This window comes from Cricetulus griseus, chromosome 2, assembly GCF_003668045.3.
Source record: "Cricetulus griseus strain 17A/GY chromosome 2, alternate assembly CriGri-PICRH-1.0, whole genome shotgun sequence".
Classification (NCBI taxonomy): Eukaryota; Metazoa; Chordata; class Mammalia; order Rodentia; family Cricetidae; genus Cricetulus; species Cricetulus griseus.
Window position 1 is genome coordinate 394,402,683 of NC_048595.1, and position 6,000 is coordinate 394,408,682.

The window sequence follows — 6,000 nt, forward strand, 5'->3', positions numbered from 1 at the left end:
GTTACCCATTTCTGCTCAAGGGTCTCTAGTATCTAAAACAAAACCAGCAGAGGATTTCACTCTTACTACCTCCTGTTCTGGCTGCATGCCAGTACTGAAAAGTGTTCCACAGAGATCCACACAGTTCTCTCCAGTGTTAATCTGGGAAAGAAATAGCGATGGTTCCCAAATGTAAAATACCCTTAGCTCACAGAGTTGAGGACCTAGGTCCAGACAACCCCCTCTGCCTCTGAGAATCCACTCTTACTCCCTAGCCTGGGAAAAAACCTTGCTTGCCTTTTCTGCTCCCCAAACTCTCTTCCGATTTCTCCTCTATGCCTGCCTTACTAGGCAAGATGGCTCACTAACACAGTAGAAGTGGATCCAGTAGCTGGTAAGCCTATAATATTGGGATGTACCTCCAATCCCAGAGAACAGTCAAAGTCTCTTCTTGGTCACCTGGAATCAGCCCATGGCCATCAAATAACCATTGATGACACTCCCCCACCCCTGATGTCCATGAAGAAGATGGCCTTCCCCAGGACACTGGGGAAGAGCTGAACTCTGTCCAAGGGAACTTCTGCAATGCTCAGAAAATGCCTGCCCAACTGCTTGCCTGGGCTCTGGCCCCTCTGCTGCTCTGAGCCCAGACAGGAGGCTGACTCACTCACCACAAGGAGGAGCAGGAGGAGGAGGGAGAGGAGGAGGAGCAGGAGGAGGAAGAGGAGTGTGGCCTAGGCTCATAGAAGCAAGGCTCCCCCAGAACAGGCAGGCAGCCTCAGGTGGGTGATAGTGGTCGTGACGACAGTGGATCATGCAGTTCCCTTCCAAATACTCCCTCCGAACCTCACTCACCAAACAGAAACTATTTCTTAAATCCCTTCCTCAGTTTCCACACTGGCCCCTGAGTCCCTCTGGACGTCTGTGGACAGGCTTTTCTGATAAAGAAATCCAGTACACTAGGTCTCAAAGCACCGGCGGTTTTCGAAAGTTAACAAAAGAAAACTCCATTTAAAGGATTCTACTCCACCATCACAGGTGATCACACATGGGCCCAACTGGGTAATAAACAGGCTACTCACACTCCACCCCCAGAGACCTTAGCTACATCCACAGCCAATCACTTGCTTTCTTACTCCTCCATTCCACGCTAGAGCGCAGGTCCGAGGAAGGAAACAAACGCTTGTTGTCCGGTGAGAACTGTCCTAGCGAAGGACTCCTGCGCTGAGCCCCCCAAGCATCCCGGAAGGTGGCTGCCCCCTCTTCAACATCTCACGAACTTCAACTTTCTCAGACCTGGGTGCCCTCTCAGAGTTCCAACCTCATGGCACCACAGTCCGGATCTCAATCGCCAACTTTGCTACCGAAACTTGGTCTCTAGTTCTTGCCCCTGGGCACTAAGACCTCTCGACCCCGGACGCCCGCCCCTGAATCTAATCTCTCACCCTGAACCCGGTTCCCGCTGCTCCCTGATCCTCACCTGGTCCGGCGGGTGGACACGCTGCTTGGCGCTCCCGGCGTTTAGGGCTGGCTCGGCAGCTGCCTTTTGACAAGCAGAGACGGCTCAGCACCTGGCCCCGCCCCGCAAGGCCCCGCCCCCGGACCGCCCTGTTCCCTTAGCCACGCCCACCAGGTCCAGTCCTCTCCTGCCCTGAAACCTTCTTGACTTGGAGTCAACCACTGCACTGTCGCCTAGGAGACCCTGCTTTGTGAAAGGATCCACGACCTCCGGTCACAGCGAGGCGCAGGCTTCTGCCCTACTTGGGGCGGTCTTTCATGATTCCGTTCGTGCAGATCCATGTTTCTGCTTGCGGTGATCCGTGATGTATTCGCCACCTCACCCCCGCCCCGCTGCCGTGGTTCTACCCAGTCTGCTGCAGACGCCTTTGCCAGGTGCGTCACTCGCACCTGAGCTGACCCGGGACCCCGACGCCCGCGGCGCGCTGCGAGGAGCCTTTCTCCGTTCGCCGTTGGGAAATCGCCGGCCAGTTTCTGATGCTGGGCGCAAAGCCGGACTTCACCGGTTAGGACAAGCACAGGGGGACCCAAGTGGACTGGAGACTGGAGTTGTGAGCTCTCTCCTATCCGGCGGCTTAACCACAGCGAGGGGGCACGTTCCTGGCTAACTGCGATCTCATTCCAGCTGGCTTTGCCTCAGCTTCCCGGTTCTCTGCACCCCATCCCCCGATCCTCTCTTGCCATGAAGAACTCAGAGGTTCTAGATTTGGCAAATTTTGCAAGGTTACAGATGTCACACACTATGATTTGCTCCCACCATCACACTTCTAGTATGTCCTTCTCATCCTCCCCCAGTTCCTGGACCTCATCTGGCCCTCCAGACTCTGCTCTCTTTCATAGCTCTGTCCATCCCATCGAACCTTTGCCACCATCTCCAGGCAACAATGAGCCACCATAGAGTGTATTAGTCTGTCATATGGTTTGTTACCTTATAATAAGACACTTTGTATTTATACTGAACAAGAATTTTAGCCACCCAAGCTTTATTCCCAGTAAGTCATTTTATAACAGTGACAAAAGCAAGATTTCTTTCTCCTTGTTCTCCTAGAACCTTTTATTGTCTCCTGACTCCACATTTCCCTGGGTAGGTCCTGGAATAGAGAGAGATTGCTTTCTTACACTACCTTTCCCGGAAGCCTTGAGGGCAGGCAGTGGTCTCTGGTAACTATACTTCAGAGTTAACAGCTTTAAACCCCTCTAGACTGGCTGGGTGGAGGTGGCACACACCTTTAATCCCAGCACTCGGGAGGCAGAGGTAGGTGGATTTCTGTGAGTTCCAGGTCAGCCTGGTCTTTGGGGTAAATTCCAGGACAGCCAGAGTTACACAGAGAAACCCTGTCTTGAAAAACCAAACTCCTCTAGGCTGATCCAGGAACCACACTCCAGAACCTCTGCATATAGAAGGCATGCATTTCCCTTTTCTTTTTTCTAAAGACAACATTTCTTTAATTCTCTGCTGTCTCCAGGATGGATGGTATTGGTCACTTGGTCAGATTGCCTCTGCTCAGTGTTTGTCTCTGACCAGTTTTATCAGGGAATATCTATGCATTTTTCCATACACACAAGACACCACATTAGAGCTCTGTAACTCAGCTGTTTGTATACTAACAAAAGATTCCTGCCAGGTGCATACTCTGCAAAGACTCTAGGCCCAGAAGCGACCTTGTGCATTCCATAAGGCAAAGCCTGGTCTCTGGGCATCTCTACCAGGCCTTGGGTGCCTATCGGAGGCTTGAGCAGGTGTGACCTGTCCTCAGCCTATGAACCCCCTTTTCTGCATCTTGGGCAATATCCCTGAGATTGTCTGTCCCTCTCTGAGCCCCTAGCCAAGACGTTAGAACACAAGTGGATCGCTTTGTCTCTTTGAGGTTCCTATAGACCCTTCCCTTGGGGCAGAGGGTTTCCTGGTGAAAGAGTGCCCCTTGAGCTCTCAGTGGAACCCTGCTCTGTAGCTGTTTGCTTTCTCCCTTTTTAGGCCTCTTTTTCAATCCTTAGTATCTTATTGTTACAGGCATGGGAAGACTGACAGCAAACCTCTCACCCAACAGATGCCAGAAGAAAGATGCCCTGAGAGCCATAGAGCCACAAGATCATGGAAGCAGAAGGGGCCAGACCATCTTTTTCACTTAGTTCCTCTCTTGCAGACATTTTTAAGAAACTAAGTTCTGAAAGGTTAACTCGTCGGTCTTTTAGGATCTAGGACTGTTCTCGTTTATGTTCAGATGGAGGAAGCTATAAGCAAATGAAAACAAGTCAATAGAAAGGGGCCCTGGAGGGCAATACTTTCCTACTTTACTTCTATCCAGTAAAAATGCATATTCACCGTGATCCAGAATACACTGATAAGTTCTCATGGAACAGAGGTGCCCCGAAATAAGCTTGCTCCCTCCCTCCCTCCCTTCCCCCTTCTCTCCTCTCTCCTCTCCCCTCCCTTCTACTCCTCCCTCTCCATATCCTGGCTTCATGGCCTTAAGTCAGGTGTTATCTTACTACTCCCCTCTCTTTTCTGGCTTTGGGTCTTCCAGTCACAGGAAGCCCAGGGCAGCTCCAACATCTTGACTTGCCCATCATAGGACAGTTTTGGAGAGTCATGAGTGAGAGTTGCAGGCTCAGCCTGCTCTAGAAAGAGTTGAGCACTGCCAGGTACTCCAACTTTGCCTACTCCAAATCTTTCTGGCTCCACTTCTCCATTCCCAGCAGCCCAGCTCATGTCTCTATCCGTGGGGTTTGGGGGCAAGTGCTTCTCATTTGCTCCCACATCCTCAAGCCCAAGTTGCCAATGCACTGGCCCGCACACAGTGTCAGTTGGCATGGTGATGAATAGCCTGGGGGGCCAGATAGAGACATGTAGACATCCACCTGCAACTCCAAACAGAGGCAGCCTAGAGCTCTCCCAACTCCCAGGTATTTGCTAGGCTCCCATCCAAACACACAGCAGACAATGATGACTCTTCTCCAACTCCCATATCCAGCCATTACTACCATTGGAGCAAATCAGAGGCTTCGACTCCTTTCCCATCCGGTCCTGTGTGAGGATTTTGCAAGGATCATGAACAGTCTTGCAGGAGATGAAGAAGAATCTCATTTACAATCCACTTGGGAATTTGTAGCTTGTTCCTCTAAGGAAGAGTATCTTGTGGAAGAGCCTAGTGATGGAGAGGTTCTGTGGTTTAGGAATGAGCCACTTGGGCTGGAGAGATGGCTCAGAGGTTTAGAGTACTGACTGATCGTCCAGAGGACTTGAGTTCAATTCCCAGAAACCACATGGTGGCTCACAACCATGTATAATGTGAGCCACTTGGAAGCAGGTGACAGTGGAGTTACTGTCATAGTGCTGCTGGAAAATCCAGGAGGGAAAGCTGGCGCTTTCAAAACCCCCTCTTCTGTAGTAGAGTCTCCAGGGATGGCGGTTGGGCAACCATCTCCCTTCCTTCATACCAGGGAGCAAAAGCCCCAGAACTGAGGTCCTGGGCACGCCTCCGCCTCCGTTGCTTCTCCAGAACAGGAAGGACATTCGTCAGCAGCCCAGGAATGCGTTAAACATCTCTCCCCAGGGATGCAACCGTTGACAGCTTTTCTCTTTTGCCTTTGGCCTTTGTTCTGGGACAAGCACACCACAGATCCTGGCTGCCCCATTCTGTAGCATTTACTCCATTGTTCCCAGCTGTCAAAGACGTCAGTGGGGGTAAAGCTTGTGTTTCTGCTGCCCACCTCCCCTTCCAGCTGGAGTTACTGTGGGCAGGATAGCTGTGGTGTCTCTTGTGTTGTGGGCTGTCGAAATGTCCTACAACCGAGAAGTGATCTCAAGATGCTTCTATTGTGAAAACCTATTGGCAGAGGAAAACTGTTATACCTGAAAGAAAGGAAAGGAAAGGAAAGGAAAGGAAAGGAAAGGAAGGGAAGGGAAGGGAAGGGAAGGGAAGGGAAGGGAGGAGAGGAGAGGAGAGGAGGAGGGGAGGGAAGGGAAGGGAAGGGAAGGGAAGGGAAGGGAAGGGAAGGGAAGGGAAGGGAAAGGAAAGGAAAGGAAAGGAAAGGAAAGGAAAGGAAAGGAAAGGAAAGGAAAGGAAAGGAAAGGAAAGGAAAGGAAAGGAAAGGGCTGGTCCTGGGTTTTAGTATCAGATGAATGAAAAAATAAAAAGGGAAGGGCATGACTGCTCCTAGATATGGTGGAGGAAGAAGATTTGTTACAGATATATGGGAGAACATAACCAGAGACAGACACATCTGGGAGAGTTCAGAGTGGACAAGGCCCTGAACCAAGTGAGGAGAAGGGGAAGGGAGAGGGAAACCAGGTGCATTAGCTAGGAGGGCCAAAAGAGAGTAGATGAAAGAGCCCCGTAACCAAAATGGCTGGATTCTATAGGGAAAGACAGCTACAGCCCAGCCTCTAGGCTGGAGAATTCAGGGTAGAGGGCCGGTGATATGGTGGAAGCTTCACCCCAGGCCCTGGCATCCATATACCCAAAGAATCTGGGATGTTATGTTGGAAGTTCCACCCCTATC

At 51.1% G+C, this 6,000-nt stretch overlaps 1 protein-coding gene across 1 annotated transcript in view; it reads right to left on the reverse strand.

Annotated features, from left to right (window-relative positions):
- Window positions 1-1,540, reverse strand: part of Vdr (vitamin D receptor) — a 53,590-nt gene extending 52,050 nt beyond the window's left edge. The window contains exon 1 of the mRNA XM_027396425.2: window positions 1,460-1,540. The gene's annotated coding sequence lies outside the window, so the exon portion shown is untranslated. The remainder of the gene's footprint in view (window positions 1-1,459) is intronic.
- Between the last annotated feature and the right edge of the window lie 4,460 nt (window positions 1,541-6,000).